Source organism: Pteropus alecto, unplaced genomic scaffold (genome assembly GCF_000325575.1).
Source record: "Pteropus alecto unplaced genomic scaffold, ASM32557v1 scaffold275, whole genome shotgun sequence".
NCBI classification, from domain to species: domain Eukaryota; kingdom Metazoa; phylum Chordata; class Mammalia; order Chiroptera; family Pteropodidae; genus Pteropus; species Pteropus alecto.
Window position 1 is genome coordinate 834,684 of NW_006436301.1, and position 18,246 is coordinate 852,929.

The window sequence follows — 18,246 nt, forward strand, 5'->3', positions numbered from 1 at the left end:
CAGCGTATCCAGTCTGTATAAGCTACCAGCCAGTTAGTCACTTAGTAGCTATCTCGGTTATCACATCAATTGTCATGGTATTGCAGTGCCTGTGTGCAAGTCACCCTGATTTTACTTAATGGCCGCAAAATGCAAGAGTAGTGATGCTGGCAATTCGGATATGGTAAGGAGAAGCCATAAAGTACTTCCTTTCAGTGAAAAGGTGAAGGTTCTCAACTTAATGAAAAAAGAAAAAAAAAACGTATGCTGATGTTCCTAAGACCCATGATACGAAAAAATCTTCTATCTATGAAATTGTGAAGAAGGAAAAAGAAATCTGTGTTAGTTTTGCTGCCGCAGCTCAAACTGCAAAAGGTACAGTCACAGTGTGTTGTAAGTAATTAGTTGAGATGGAAAAGACATTAAATTTGGCCATGGAAGATATGAAGTGACAACGTGTTCTGATCGATGACAACATGTTGAGCCAGAAAACTTTGAACCTATCCAAAGACTTCAGCAGGGATCCCGTGAAATGAATAACACCAAGCCATTTACTGCAAGAAGGGGATGATTAAATTAAGGTATTTTGAGAAATAGAAAGAGAGAGAGACCACATTCACTTAACTTTTATTACAGTATATTGTTATAATTATTCCATTTCATTATTAACTATTGTTGTTAATCTCTTACTGTGCCTAATTTATAAATCAAACTTTCTCATATGTATGTATAGGAAAATACATAGTTTATGTAGGGTTCAGTACTATCTACAGTTTCAGGCACCCACTGGAGGTCTTGGAACATGTCCGCTGTGGATAAGGGGAGATTGCTGTAATCCCAACTCCAAAAGATTCACAAAAATGTCCCAGGCATTTGAGCTGGGCTTTGAAGAAGAAGAGGATCTTCCAAAATGGATTTGTGGTGGGGGTTGGAAGAGGGGCAGGGACATTCTTGGGAAAAAAGACAAGAACAGACAAAGGTTCCCCAAAAGCAAAAACTGTACAGAAGTTTCAGGGAACAGTGAGAGGTTTGCTGTGGTTGGCACACAGGATGTGTGCAGGCTGCTGGTGGGCAATGCAACTGGAGAAGTGGGGACCAATCAGCAGAGGGTTCTAAAAGCAACAAAAGCAACTTCCATTTATAGATGGAGCATTTATAGATAGGGGGCTCTCAATATGCTTCATCTCTAGTCTTTAAAATAACTTGAAACCAAGCTTTGGCAAATGTGGTCCTGGGACAAGTAGCCTCAGCATCAACATCACCTGGGAACTAATTAGAAATGCAGATTCTTCGGCCCATCCCAGACCTACAGAATCAGTAGCTCTAGGGGTGGGTCCCAGCACTCTGTGCTTTAACGGGCTCTTCAGGCAGTCTAATGCACACTAAAGTGTGAGAACCACTGGCCTATGAGTTAAGAATTCATATCCCATGTTTTACAGGTATAGACAATAAATTCAAAGAAGTGCACTAACTTGCATTAAGGTCGTAGAGCCAGTGAATGGTCGAGTTGATTTGCCCAAGTGTCAATCCCTGATCTTCTTTCCATTTCATTGTGCCTTACTCCTGGCAGAGGATGTATTTTTTGAAGGCACTGTTGAGTCACACAACACTTGAAATGAGGGAAATGACTTGATCACATTTGTACTTTTAGAAGTATATCATTCTGGCAACAAAGAGGGTAGATGGAAAGAGAACTGTCAGGCATGGGAATCAGAAGCCCATTGGTGTAGATCAGGCAACAGAATATGAGGGCCAAATGATCACCATTTCGCATCTGGGAAAACTGAGGCACAACATATTTTCGTTGTCTCATTTACTCTTAAATGGTTGAAGGATACGATCTGAGACAAACCAGAAATAGCCATTCTGAATTATGTATTATTTATCTCCAGAGTTAAAACAAAATCCATGGTAGGGCAGGGATGAGTTGGAGTTCTGAAAAACAAGAAGGGAGAAACTCCTAACCTCTGGCAGAGACCCTTCCATTGGTTGATCTCATTATTGTTTTAATTTTTATTTCTCAAATCACTAGCGAGTTTAAGCATATCTTCAAGTGATTTCTAGCTTTTTGGTTTCTCTCTCTTTCTTCTGTCTCCACATTCTCTACCCAGAAAAATTAGTCTATATCTATGCTGATGACTCCCAACTTTAAATTTCCATCTCTGGCCTTTTCCTGAATTCCACACTAACATATCCAAATATACTCTTGCTTTTCTCATAGGACATCTCAATTCTAACATATCTAATTTAGAGTTTTTAGTTCCCCAGCCTATCTATCACCAAAATATCATACGCCTTGTCTGTCTCATATGAGTAAATGGCACACCATCCACTCAGTTGTCAAGACAGAAATCTAGGAATCATCTTTTTGTTACTTTTGGTCTTTCATCCCCTCACATCCAATCCATCAGCAAGTCTAGATTGCTGTACTTACAAAATATATCTTGAATCCATCCACTTATCTTCGTTTTCACTCTACTCTCTAGAATATACCATGCCACTGTGGGCACTGAATTTATGCATTTTACAATATGTTATTGTTTCATCTGTTCATTCATCTATTTATTTCCTGTATTCCCCATTAGACTGCCAGTTCCAAGAAGGCACCAATCGTGTCTGTCTTTGTTACTATTATGACCCTAGTGCCCAGCGCAGTGTGTGGTGTTCCTTAAATATTCGCTGAATAAATTATTTCTTTCATTTTTAACTCAACTCTCTAGGAAGCTGATCAGGCAAACACCAATCAGAATGTACAAATATAGACCACATATAAGAATTTTTCCTTAGTATTTTTTTAGCCCCATATTACATAGCATAGTATCAGCACATAAATAGTATTGGAATTAATGCAAATATATAGTATTTAGAATATTTTTTAAAAGGCTACTATGTGAGTACATGGCTTGGAACATATACAAAACTTCCTCTTTCCATGGTGGGATTGTCACCTACATCATGATTAATGTTCATTTAAAGTATTATGGTCCAGCCCGAATTATGAAAGCTTCTAGAAGACCACAACTCTGAAGACACCTGAGTTCTGAAATTAGTGGAGAATAGCCAAAGAAAAAGGCAACAGAGGTAGCTATAGATACGATGGGTTATGTTTGCCACGGAGCTCAGTCCTTGGTAGGCAGATCAACTTTGCATCCAGGCAAGAGCTGATTTCACAGACTAGTAAGAGGCATTCAAAAATAGGAGGCAAAGTAGACACATTGACGGTCGAGATAGAACTCACCACAGTGGCCACAGAGCTACTAGAGACAGGGCTCTTGAATATTGGAGCACTTCAGAATCACTTGGGGTAAATATATTAAGGTGCAATTTCCCAGGCCTCATCACAGATATTATTGTGAAGGTCCAGGACCAGGCTTAGGAATCTTCATTTTTTTCAGACACACTAGGGGATTGGGCCACATTTTCAGAAAACTCATTCTAGAGAGTCTGATCCATACAATAATCTACAAGAATGATTTAAGATACATTTTTTTAATGGATAGGCTGGCTTTAACAATGAACAGAAACTCAGCCTCATCAAATAGAAAAGGACAGAGAATGGTCCAGGGACAAAATGATGTTTCCTGAAGATTCGTTCATAGAATCTTCCAGATCCAGGGGCAAAGTCTGTAGCTACAGAGTCACTGATGGTCATGAAGCTTGGATGCTTAGGTCTTTGAGGCTCTCTTCTTCTATATGTGATCAAAAGCTTCTCCTTCATAAAGCAATTAAGGCATTAATTCATTTTAAAAGTACCTGATACATTGTTTTGCACAGAGCAGGCACTCTACCAATGCTTTGAATTATTGAATTGAGCACAGGACCTTATCAAGGAAATAAAAGGCCCTTATATAGCCCTTTCCTTGAAAAGATGGTAATCTACTTATAGAAAAAAATGTACGTAAAACTCCAGAATATTTTCAAAATTACAGATAATGAGTACTGGTGATGAAGAATGAACTAACATCTAAAGCTTCAAGAAGACAGACATTAAGCTATCAGAAAGATTTCTTTAAAATTCTCAGTCTTGTGCTGGGTCTTGACAGAAGCAATGGTAACTTCAGAATCTTACACAACCAAAATGTACTCTTATATTACCCATGTAATAAAAAAAGATGTAATAGAATATATTCGACAAAGAGAGTGAAACAAAGAGAAAAACAAAAGCAAAGCATTGGGCCAAGGATGAGACCTTCATTCCCATTTATGTTCAGAGATGGGCAGAAGTTTGGGTTGGAGTACAAGCAAGAGTTTTGGATTTATTTTTAAATATTCTCTTTAAATCATTGTAATTCCACTTCTGAGGTCCTGCACTCCTGGAATAGCAGGCTATCCAAACTCGGTCATCAATGGGGGCTCTACCACCTGGGATTAACCAAAACTCCCAGGGACTTAGGTAACAGCAAAGCATTGAGTCATGAGAGTAGCACTTACTGGGACGAAAACTGTCCCGGTCCCATGGGCTCCTCAGTGTTCTAGCTCTGTTGCTGGGAGCCCTGACTCTAGCAAGTCAGCCGAACACTCAGCTCTTACACATGTGCCTGCAGCCATTCCTCTACAAGTTCTTCCCATGGCTCAACCCTGACAGCAAGGTTGGCCAAAGCATACGTCAGTTTGTCTACCTGTAAGAATCCCTGAGGCACAGAATGGCCAAGCCAGACATCGTACTTAAAATCGGCGGGGATGGAGGGGGGGCGGATATTAGGAAATACAGAGAACAAGACAAAATTATATTCATATCTACATCCATAGAAGGCACATATATACATTCATATTCTTGTTTCTTTCATAATTAAAACAATGAAATTCCTGGTCATGGAATTCAGTGAGGCCCTCCAATTATTGGCCAGAAGCTCTTTAAAGGCTTTGGGAGGCAAATTGCATTTATAAAATAAAAAGTTGACCACATTTATTCACCCCTACTTTATATTTATGTGGTGACTTTTGTACTAGATATTCAAATGTGCTTCATTATGCTTTATGACTATAATTTGCATACTAAAATAATATTTGAACTGAGGCACTTGGGAGTGATTTATAATGTTTTCAACAGTTCCTGTGATTTAGAATGAAGGTTATATAGATCTATACAATCAGAGAACTTTAACTGCTGGGTTTTGTCTCTCTCAAACTCAGCCTAAAGCTTTCATAAAAATGATAGGTAGCTAATAATACAAAGGCGGCAGCAGCCTGGTTGCTATGCTGATTGGGGTGAGATTGAGCGTCCTCAGCTATATCTGCTATAGTTGTGCTGGGCACCATTCTCACTCCCTTGGTTTAAAGTCCACCTGGATCCCAGCTGCCAAGGCTTCTGCCTAGAGCCCAAAAACCCTGAGCTGGAGATTCGGCTGCCTTCTCTGAGCTGAGATCAAGCCTGTTGCTAGAAATAGAGTAAGTAGGATGTCCATGCTACTTTATAGACTTAAAAGTTTCTTCTATAAACTGAGGTCCTGGGATTTGGTCAGGGGACCTTCCGGAGACAATATTCACTTCCATGAGATTGCTTTTGAGAAAGGATTTCACTCACTAAAAAAAAGTTTGGAAGCCAGTAGACTACGTAGTGTATGGATTTCTCTTTGTCCTGGCATATTCTGTCCCTTGTCACAGTTCTGATCTTGGTATCTTAATTCTCTAGGTGCTAGCTACTTAACCTCTCTGTGCCTCAGTTTCCATATCTGTAAAGTGAGTATGGTAACAGTAATAATGTGTGAGTTGCTGTGAGATTAAAAAAATTATTATATGCAAAGCATTTATAATATTATCTGGGAGGCAGCAAGTGTTAGCTATTCTATTATTATGTTTACCTTGTAGTGAACACAGATATAAAATAAACATGTTACCCAATTGGAGGTAGTGATAAGTGCTGTGAAGAACAATAAAGCAGGTAGGAGATAGAGAATGATGAGGGCAGGAAAGACCTCTCGAAGGTTCTTTTATACATAGTCCTGAATATTTATTAGTTCTGAATAAACTAAAGTAAACTGCATAAACTAAATTATTATCCTGAGCAAACAAATCATATAGAAAACATTCCTGGCAGAGAGAAAATACAGTGCAAAGGTCCTGGGGTTGGAAGATATTTGTCATATTATAGGAACTGTAAAAAGACCAGTGTGGTGGATCTTGAATGTTCTCATCACAAGAAAAAAAAAAAGAATTTAACTCTGTGTGGTGATGAATGTTAACTGGACATATTGCGGTGATTATTTTGCAATATATACAAATATCGGATCATTACATCGTACACCTGAAACTAGTATAACGTTATGTCAATTGTATCTCAGTGTGGTAGAGCAATATGAGCACTGCAGAGAATGAACAAAATGAAGTCAGGGAAATATGGAGGGGCCAGCTAACAGAAGGTCTGATTAGGCCGCAACTCCCCCAACCTCCCTATAAACAGTTATTACCTTGCGCCCCTGTTAAGTATACCAATTTCCAGGACTTTTCCTCTGGAAATTCTAATTTAACAGAATCTACTACATGGAAGGTACCATTTTCAGCACTAAGGATACATCAATGAAAAAAAAAACAGGCAAAAATTTGTCTCAATGGGGCTAATTCTAATGGGGGAAAAATCAGCATCTTTAAAAATCACAGAATACATTACATGTTGCTACATGCTAAGGTACAGACAAAATGTAAACCTTCTAAGTGCAACTGGCAGTGCTAGAGAAATACAGCAGTTGCATTTTTTTTACAGGATGATCAAGTCTGGGTTGGAGATATAAATGTAGGAGTTATCAACATATAGATGATATTTAAAGCTAAGAGACTGGCAGAGATCACCAAGGGAATGGGTGCAGATAGAGAAACCCCAGGCAACTCCGATGTTTAGACACTGGGGAGGTGAGGAGGAGCCAGCAAAGGAGATAGAGGAGCAGCCAGAGAGGAGAGAAACTAGGAGTTTGGGTGTCCTTACTGTTAAGTGATGAAAGCATTTCCAGGAGAAGGGAATACTCAACTAGGTCAACAGCTGTTGCTAGGTCAAGTAAGATTTTCTAGAACTAAGACTTAACCATTAGATTTAGCACAAAGAGTTTACCAGCCTAATGGAGGGAAGATAGTCATGGCAGAAGTCTGAGGAAACTGTTCTGATTGCTTCTATTATCATAGTGAAGAGGAAGCATGGTAATCAGCTGAAAATGAAGATGGAGAGGAGAAGGTACGAAATACATTGGAGAGTGGGAGAGTATAAGGACCTGACAAATGGTATAAGACTGCTGAGCAAGATTATGGTTCCACTTGAGGATCATGGCTGTGAATTGAAAGTAAGATCAGCAATCATCATCATAGAGTTTTCCCCCATCACATATGGTTCGGTTGCACAAGTACAGTTGTAAAGTAGGTTGTGGCCTTGCTAAGCAAAGTGAGAGGGGAGCAAAGGGGTTGAGGCTATATACAAAAAGCAATTATAATGTTTGACCATGGAATTCAGTAAGGAAGAGAGAACATCAGGTGAGAGAGAGACAGTGAAAATTTTGTAGGACTAATAGATGATAGGGTCTGCTATTAGAGGGAGTGAGCCAGAAAGATAGGCATTGGCGAAAAGAGAATTAGATGCATAAAACAGACACTTCTCCCAAGAAGACAAACAAATGTTCAACAGATATATGAGAAGATGCTCAATATCATTAGCTATTAGAGAAATTCAAATCAAAACCACAGTGAGGTACCTCCTCACACCTGTCAGAATGGATTTCATCACCAGGACAAGGAATAACAAGTGTTGGAGAGGATGCGGTAAAAAAGGAACCCTCATATACTGCTGGTGGGACTGCAAATTGGTACAACCACTATGGAAAACAGCATGGAGGTTCCTCAAAAAACTAAGAATAGAATTAACATGTGACTCAGCAATCCCTCTTCTGGGTATTTACCCAAAAACCTTGAAAACATTTGCCTACGAAGACATATTTACTCTGATGTTCATTATTCATAGTGGCTAAGATATGGAAACAACCAAACTGCCCTTTGCTAGATGATTGGATAAAGAAGATGAGGTGCATATATATAATGGAATATTACTCAGCCATAAGAAAAGATAAAAAAGTGCCATTTGTTGACAACATGGATGGATCTTGAGATTATCGTGCTAAGTGAAATAAGTCAGAAAAAGTTGAGAACCATATGATTTCACTCATATATGGAATATAAAACTGAAAGTAACAAACAAGCATGACAGAGTCATGGACACAGACAGTGGATTAGTGGTTACCAGAGGGAAGGGGGGAAGGGCGAGGTAGATAGGAGTAAAGGGGGTCAAATATATGGTAATGGAAGGAAATTTAACTTTGGGCGGTGAACACACAATGCAATATACATATGACATATTATAGAATTGTACACTTGAAACTTATATAATTTTATTAACCAATGTCACCCCGATAATTTTAATAAAGTGTAATCAAAATTTTAAAAAATAACTGCACTTGTAAGGGTTACAGTTATTAGTAATGACAAGAGCTAGTTTAGTGACTGGGTGAGGGGTAGAGAAGGCCAGTGGAAAAGGGGAAGAGGTCAAGGAACTGAGAGGCCTGGGTATTGAAAGGATCATCTCCGTTGTTACTGAAATCACCAATAACTAATATAGGAGTCATAGTAGAGAGAGTGACAGTGAGCTAGGAGCTATAATCATCCAAAGAAAAACTAGGGCAAGCCACCCAAGGACTGGCAGAAAGTATTGACGTCGTGGTATGGGGGAGCTATTGTCTTCTGGCTTGAGATTGAAAACTGTTAACAAAAACTCTGGGTGATTCTTATCTTGAGGATGGCTTGTGAAACACTGCCCAGGCCACAAGCACATTAACGACTTCAGATATTGTTCTGAGTGTGATGGGGAGACATTGTAGGAGTTTGAGCATGGGAGTGACATAAGCCCTGCTTAGTAGCCCGGTTCATCCCAGCAAATGCATTTTTGCCCCTAATTCCTGGTTTACTGCCTAGACCCTTGCCAGTCAGCTGCCTAGTCCCTCTTTAGTCAGACACATTCCCAAAATCTGGGCCTCAGGACTGAGCTCCACACTCCCCTACACAAGTAGATTACCTGGACTCATAGTTCCGATACCAGTACTCTAAAGAAAATAACATGAAAATTTAGAAGACTTATTCTGTGCCAGATACTGCTCTAAGGGGCTTTATTTGTTTAGCCTACTTAATCCTTACAATTGTCTTGTAAATTTGGCACTATTATTATCACATTTTATGGATGAGGACACTGAGGCCCAGAGAGATTAACTAATTTACATATTGGGGCAAGTTACTTGACTTCTTTATGCTTCTGTTTCTTCCCCTGTAAAATGTAACTATGGCATAGGGTTGTTTTTATGATGAAGGGAATTCATATATGCAAGGGACTCAGAACACTCCCCAGAACATACTGAGTGGATGCTATCAATCCCATTTTACAGATGGCGAAACCAAGTTTCAAAAAGGTTAAGTATGTTACACATGTTCACCCATTGAATAAGTGAAAGAATAGCAACTATTCAGTGAATGTTTGTTATCTGAATGGCAGGACTGGGGTTCCTATGCAGCTTCTGCTCCCCACAAAGCCCATAAGCCCACATCCTTTGCAGCACTGCATCTCTGAGCATGGGCAATCAGGGGTTAACCATGGGCTAAAAATACATTCTATTTCAGCTCTATTCTCCATGCCTGGGGATACTCAGCAAACCACACTGAAGAATTAGGACATGTGTGGTGTTAAACTGTGGCACAAAATCACAAGGAAACAAGTAGAGGAGGGAAGGGCATTCAGTAATGAGAAAAAAGTGAGAAATAAGCAATATGTCTCTGTTTTTCTCATCATCATATTACTTGCAATATTTCATGACTATATTACCACTTCTTCAGATTTTATAGTCTGAAGAGGAAAATAATAATAATGTATATACAAGCAATGCTTGATAAACTCAAACTAGGACCTATTAACTGTCTCAATTCCAGGAAGAAGATACTACAGGGTTCATCCAGCTCTAGTTTTCCCAGTTCTATACAATCATGGATTACATTACATAAAATCTGAACAAATATTAATCCATCTGAAGTCTGTTACCCTCGAGGTAGGATCTCAAATGTTGTCCGCCATCATGCACTGAGCTCCCCCATGCTTGCATGTGGGACGCCATAGTGTGGGAATGACCATGCTCCCAGCACTGTTATCTCTTGCAGCACAAAAAACAGTAGGGGCAGAGAGACCCCAGATCTTGATTCTGGCTTGTCACACTGAACAGTCCCCAGACCAAGTATTCAGTAGTCAGAGAGATGCCTTCTTATTCTACAATTTTTAGCAGGCACATCTCTATCCTGAAAATATTTATTTCACAACCATCCAAGAATATAGGAGCCTTCGGAAATCTGGAAGGGACCTTGTTTTTTTTTTTTTTTAATGTTTCAAATAATTTATTTAAATGTTATGGTCGATAATTATTTATCATGAAAGGGAAGCTCCAAAGAGAACAGGGTCTTGCTTTTTAAAAGCATTTCCTCCACAGAAGGAAACAGGTGACCTTACTTCATGGCTTTGTGGGAATCAGGGCAGTTTTTCCCTTAAAAACAAAAGGCCTCTGGTCCTTAAACAAAATAAACTTTCTCTAATCCTCCACCAAGCACATTTAGTTTCTGATATTTAATAAAATCCCCCACAAACAATACCTCCTAAGATGCTTGCTGTGAGTGAACAGCAAAGGAGCAGGTGAAGAATGGAAAAAGACAAACCAGGAGTCCCCACTAGAAATCATAAAGTCAGTTTCCTTTGCATCTCGCATTCCCAGAATGGTGTACACAAACACACAAAGATCCAGGCTCCTCTCCACACACTACGGTGGGAATAATTTTGCTTGCTGTCTGTGTTCCCCTACAGTCCCTGAGCTCTCTAGTGCAGGGACCAAGGCTACCTTATCTCTGGTTCCTTAGGACCTAGATCAGGGCCTGCGTCTGGAGAAATAAAAGGTGGAGAAAAAAAAAGAGAAGAAGAGAAAGGAAGGAGAAGCCAGGAAGAGAGAAATAGGTGGGAGTTTCTGCTGCAGCCAGCCAGACGGATGCAAGTTTCTAGATGGGGCTTCCTGTACCAGGCTTGCTCTGCCTAGTTCTATCAAGAGGCAGAGGGGCTTGAACCAGAAAAGCTCCATGAGCTTTCCAGCATTCTAATTAAAAAACAAACAAACAAACAAAAAGCGATGGCCTTGGATAGCTCTTCCCGAAGCAGGAATATTTTTGTGCGGAAAGTAAATGACTTGGTTACATCATTGTCTTCTCCTCTAACTTTGCTCTTCTTGTTCTGTAGAGCCTCCTTAAAAAATACGGGAGCTCCTGAGATGCAAAGAAGGGCAGCGGGAGAATTAGTCAGGAATATGGAAATACTATGAACTCTTGTGGTGCCCTCCCCTTTTTAAAACATTCTGCTATCTTTTTTCTCAACTCCATTCTAAAAACTGAGTTCCTACAATTGATTGATTGAGAATATGTGATGTTCTATTGCATTAAAAAAACATTAGCACCTTTCAATTTGTCCCCAAACCTTAAGCATTAATTAATGTAGTGCTCTTTCTGAAATTTCAATTTCACCATTATGTAATGGTTTCATTTCTTTCTCAAGGCCAACCTCAGAATTTTCAAGGCTTTATGACAGCGACCAATAGTGTGAGAAGTGGCTCTTTCCCCATGCCAAGAAAGGCATCTGCTGTAAGCCCACACCCACCAGTGAATTAGAAAGGCTTACCCCTAAACCTCCAATGTATTCAGCCTTCTATGTTGCCATGGACTAGAGTTGCCTCAGAAATGATGCTCAGCGTGGAGTCTTTCGTATTATTGCTCTCTTCAGAAAGACCATCAAGCCTGTCATTAATTTAATCAAAGGGATGATGGAAGTGGGCTGCAGAGTCTGTGGAACTAGACCTAAAGAGGGTAATTTGGTTGAAAGTCACACTTTGGTATCCTGATTTTCTTCTACCTAAAAAAGATGATGTTAAGTACATATGCTGGACTCTCTCTTTATGGTAGATGCACAAACTGCATAACGACATTTCGGTCAGCAAGGGACCACATATGCTACGGTGGTCCCATTTATCTACACAGCCAAGTTGTGTGGTAGGCCATACCATCTAGGTTTGTGTACGTGAACTCAGTGATGTTCTTCGCATGACAAAATTGCCTAATTACACATTTCTCAGAACGTATCACCATCGTTAAGTGGCACATGACTACTTTGGTTGTTCAATAAACTGTGAATTAAAATTTAAAAAGCCTTTAGAAGCATCCCAGTAGCCAAAGTACTACATGTAGGTTCCACTAGGACAAGGACCATCTATACTACCCAACTCTACCTCCCTAGGGGGGTGTCTGGTGCATTGATTCAAGGGCACAGTGCACGGCACATCGATAAGCAAATGAGTAATGCAAATAGCAAAAAAGTCGAGTAGTAGAGACCTGGAAGAATGCTTAGGAAAACACCATTACAACAGTGTTTTTATAAACTTATCTGACAATTAGAGTTACCTGGCCACTTGTTTAAAATATAGTTTATTTAGTACCAACTTCTGACTTTCTGATTGCCAGACCTATAAGAGAGGAGACTGAAATCCATACTTTCAACCATCTGTTCTGGTGATTCTTTTATTTTAAAATGTATAATTCATTTTTTTTGTACTATATTCACGAAGTTGTGCAACCATCAATCACCACTATCCAATTCCAGAACGTTTCGTCATCCTCGAAAGGAAACCCATACCCCTTAAGCTGCTGCTCGCCACTCCTCTCCCAGTTCCTAGCAATCACTAATATACTCTTTGTTTCTATACATTTGTCTATTCTACACATTTAATATAAGTGGAATCATATAATATGTGGCCTTCTGTGTCTGGCTTCTTCCAATTACCATGAAATAGTCAAGCTTTGTGCATATTGTTACACGTATCGTGTTCCACTCCTCTTTATGGCTGCATAATATTGCACTGTGTGGACATACTGCATTTCCTTTATTCATTCACTAGTTGATGAACATTTCAGTTGTTTCCATTTTGGGACTATTATGAATAATGCTACTCTGAGCATTCATTATATGGACCTGTTCTCAACCTTCTTGCAATGTGTAGTGGTGACTGGCAAAGATTAGAGTCCTGGAGAGAGGAAAATGGAGACAGGATTTGGGGAAGGACCAAGCCCAAGCTCATGCAAGGAGTCAGTGGCAGAGCCCGACCCAGAGCCCAGACCTGTTGACTTCTGAGCCAGAACTCTGTCCCTTCCCCACAGTAGCATTCCCAGTCAGAAATCTGTGCAAACTCTTTACAAATATTTCTTCCCAGGGGTTGAAAGAGTATATAGGGTGAGCTGCCATATCTGAACAATTCCTAATTGGTGAGGTCCTGTCAGCAACTGGGTTGAATAACTGCTTCTACCAAACACTTAGAACCCATTGGAAGAGAATGGATAGCTTCTTGGGGACCCTCACTCACTTAGCATGGGTTGAAGAGTAGATAATATAACCATTGACTCATCTATCTGGAGGAGGCTAAAGTTGCCTCCATTTCTCTGTCAGATACCCTAGAGTAGCATTGAATGCTCTTTTCTTAGAAATACTCTCCACTTGGCCAACTGCTATTGTCGTTGAACTTGAACATTTGAAGGAGAAACGGCCTATGAACGGACACCGATTTTTCGGCGCACCATAACTTGTAGGGGCAAATGCCCATTGGAGACTTATTTTCAAGGCGCCAAATACTGATTAAAGGCGTAGTTAACTATGTATGAAATTTTAGCTCCCTCAATTTAATTGGGGGAACTAAATTATGACTGCTCCAAAGAGCAGAAAAGACTTTATGAAATTGAACTTGGTAAAGGGAGTTCTCCCAGGTTAGGGGCAATAAACTACAGCAGCCTGCAATAACGATGACCTTTAGCAGAAACAGCTAACTTCTTTGCCAGCGGAACAGGTACCAGAGGGCTACATGGGAGGCAGTGCACCTACAAAGGAAAACTGGCAATAACTTTTCCATATTACCTATTTCAAGGGGGGCAAAAAAAAAAAAAAAAAAAAAGCTGGCAAAAAGCCAGTCCGGTTATAGGTTAGACCAATTAGGAGTCCGAAAATAAAATTGGATTGAGTTTAGTTGTTTAATCAGCATTCATAATATTAAGTGCTTTACTCTTCCATTATTATTTTTTTTTGGAAAAAAGATATCTGGCAATAAATATTATTTTCTATACTTCCAAAAGCAATTACTCTGTAAACGAAACAACACCTAGTACAGAATAAGTAGTCAATATGTGCTTTGAATGAATGAATTGATGATGAGATTAACTAAGGAAATACACCCTATCCTTGAAAGCTCGCAATGGGCATAAATACGATTCTAAAAACTTACAAAGTGACAGTAATTAAGATCATAGTAATGAGACACACCTCCCCCCAACACACGGAAAATAAGAACAGAATCAGAAGTTCTAAGGAGACACATTAAAACATCAGAATGGGGTCAGGGTCGGAAAGACTTCTTAGAATGATCTGGTCTTGAGCTGAATTTTAGAGAAGTAATGGTAAAGTCATAATCTTATATACAGGAATACAAAAAAGGTATTCATGCATTACCTGTTTAATAATAATATAATCAATAGAAAGGCATTGACAAAAAGAAAGAAAGAGAATAGCAAAGGAATAGGAATAAACAGGAATGAAAGGGACCATGCCCAGGAGGTCAGAAGGGTTCAAGCACATTTTTTAATCCCATCATCCTCTCCCGTCAGGAAATGCCTGGCTCCCAGCCTTTAGTTTATAAACTTTCCCACAGCCAAGTCAGTTTCCACTCGAGGGTTCCAATCCGCCAACACTTGGAGCCTAACTCTGGCTTTAGACAGGATGCACAGCCTCTATCTTACAACAATATTGACTCAAATTTTGCTGCTAGCTCCAGGCCTGCTGCTCAGACCCCATACTTCCATGCTTAGGATCCGTACTCTGGGTGTACGAATTGGTGAATTCTGTTGATAAGTTCATCTGAGCCTGTGGATCAGCTTCCTGCTGCCAGCTGTCCCAAGCCAAAGTTCTGATTGCCAGTATCTAGCCTATGTGTTCTCCAGAACTGTCTCCCCAACCAGGCTGCTTTCTCAGGCCTCCGGAATTCAACTTTTTCCTCCTGCATTGGCTTGCTCCCTGAGAAAGTTGCCGTTTCGTGATGCTGAATTTTTGTCTGGGATCCAGCCCTACCTCTTTAGATTTGACCTCTTTACCTAGACCAGTGGTAACTTGGAGGGCAAGTCTTCCATAAATTCACCTCTTAGACAGTCTTTTACTGCTGGGTCCTTAACATCTAGTGAATTTGGCCAGTTTCCTTTCTGCTCTCCTTGTACATTCCACCATCAGCCCTGCCACTTCAGCTCTCAGAATTATTTCATTACTTATCTCTAAAAGTATGATCACCTACTTACACTTCTGGAAGATTCATTCCTTTATTAAATATTCATTAAGCGCTTATTATGTGCCAGCCACTAGGATATGGGCACAAACATGGAGCGTCCAGTCTGAGGCAAAGATAGATGTAAAATAATCACTCAAATCATTTTATAGGTAAACTCAAGAGCAGTACATTGTTGTCCCATCAGCATCTCCAGCCCTGACAGTTACTTAGACTAGAGGATACTAGATCCTCGCTTTGGGCCCCTTGGGTCCACTGAGATTACAACTGAGCACCCTGTCCAGCAAAGTGACCACTCTCAAAAAGGCAGGACAAAGGAAATCCTTTCATATTAAAGCTTCTGCCAGGTGTTTGTGTAGCTAAGTGGTGGCCATTAAGAGGTAAGCAGCCCGGTAATGGAAATTTCTTATGCACCTACGGGCCCCCAGGGCACAGTCTTGAAAGCACTAAAATGAACAAAGGGGGACCAACACAGCTCTGCAGGGTACAGTAAAATGCTACCTCCAGGGCCATCCTGGGTCAGGTGGGCTGATCACTGTGGAGCCAGGAAATGTTTCTCATCTTCACTAAGAATTTAGACAACCTGGTTTGGAGAATATGTATGTGTCCTCTGGGGGTGTGCTTATGTTTGTATGCATTCTTTTGTCTCCTTCTAACTAGTACCCATTGGATCACCTAAAAGGAGACATCGAAGAGACCAGAAGGAGAATACTGAAGCTGTATGGAGTCCCACTGAAGCCCGTGACTTACAGCCCAGCATTTATTCTAGAGTCCCGTTTGGGATGCGGGCTGTTGGAAGTCATCATGGCTCAGGAGAGAAGGTGTGGATTCTACTGAGGGCCTGCTTCCCTAAAGCTGCATGGGGATCCATAGAGGCGATCTGAACATGGGGATACTCTCTGTGGAGATGAGGGCTGTGCAGGGCTTCAGTCCAAGAATAAAATATTCCTAAGTATTGGAGTGAGCCCATAAGTGGACTTCTTGTGAAAGCTTGTATGTGTGCGCTCATCCCTTAGACCAGTCGCCCGCAACCATTTTGGCACCAGGGCCCGGGGCTCCTATGAGAATCTAGTGCCTGATGATCTGAGGTGGAGCTGAGGCAGTGATGCTAGCGCTGGGGAGTGGCCGCAAATACAGATGAAGCTTTGGCTGCTCACCTCCTGCTGTGCGGCCTGGTTCCTAACAGGCCACGGACACCAGTACCCGTCCACAGCCTGGGGTTTGGGGACCCCTGCCTTGGACTATGGAAATGGTCTGATGGGAATTGCAGGCTGTGGAATGAGGTGGAAATGGGAGCAGTGAGAAGGTGCAAGCAAGACAGAGAAGTAGCCGGCCTCAGAAAAGACTTGGACCCACTCCTTTCTTCCCAAATATGCCAAAAAATAGATGCTCTGTTTAACAGAGTTAGATGTGTGTGTTCCTGAGCATAATGCAACCTCTGTGTCTAGTGGTGTGTGGTGCATGCACTATTTTCTTTAGTGACATATTGAAACAGTATTTATTAGCACTGCTAGGTACATGCACAACTCACTAGCAATATCTATGTGAAACCCTTGTTTTAATACGGAATTACGTTTTTAATGTGCACTACTTTCTTTCATGATGAATGTTGAAATCGTGAACAGAGTTGGGGGTGCACGCACATTGGTGAATATAATGATCTATCTCTGGAATGCTGTGTTTAGTGGTGTGTGCCACATGTACTACTTTGTTTTGTGATTTATGTTGAAATGATGTGTTTAACTGCCAGAGGGAAATGACCTGGGAAGGGACGGACTCTAATTCAAGATTCCACAAAATTACCACTGTGGTCAGGGGGATGAAGGTATGAATTGCGTATCATGGGCACATCTACCAGGGAGAGCGTATTGGGTCTGGCGCAGCCAGCATCAAGTGCGAACCATCCTGGTCACAGGACATTGAAATTGGACATGGGAGACTGAATAATAAAACACCTGTTTACTGGATACTTGCTCTATGCCAGGTATGATTTAAAGGGCTTTACATGATTGAACCCTTTTAATCCTCACAAAAACCATGTACAAGTGAAGAAACTGAGGCTCACAGAAAAGTTAGGTAGTTCCTCTATATTCTGCAGCTGCTTATTGAAATTAGATTGCACAGAGGTGGAGAAAGAGTATCTCAGAAACAACAGACAATGTCCAGAGGAGAGTTTGTGGTGTGTTCAAGAAATTGAAAGAAGGCCAGTGTGACATGAGCAGCATGCGCCAGGGAAGAATCACTTGAGATAAGAGATAAAGCTTGAGAGGACCGCAGTGGTTCATTCAGTCACCTAAAACCTTGTGGGTCATGGGAAAGGTTGTGGATTTATCTTGGAGCCATGAGAAGCCCTTGAATAGCATGATGGGGAAATGGCATCATCGTTTCTGTGAGAAGTGGTAGGATTCAAGGACTATTTTTGCTTTGAAATAAATTGTAACTTGGTGATTGACTGGATATTCTCCAGGGAGGAGCTACAGGTTGGGGAGGGGAGTGTGGGAAGCTGGTGAGGTTGGTTTCAAGCATGCTTTGATTTCACATGCCTGTGACAAATCTAGTCCCTTGGATTTATATCATTAATAAGCTAATAGCTCCCACCTTGTGGGCATCTGTCAGTTCAAGTTTCATTTGCCCAAAAAGTCATAACTTGAATCTTCTTCACCTCACACTCAGCATCTTCCCCATATCAGTAAATGGTCCTATCATCTGTCTGGGTGCTCCAGCTGGAAATCTAGGGCTCTCACTGGATTTTTCCCTTCCTTCCTCACATCTAATCTATCAGAAGCCCTGAGAGCACTATCTTCAAAATACATCCACAATCCAATCACCTCTTTCCACTACCGCTACTGTAACCACCCTA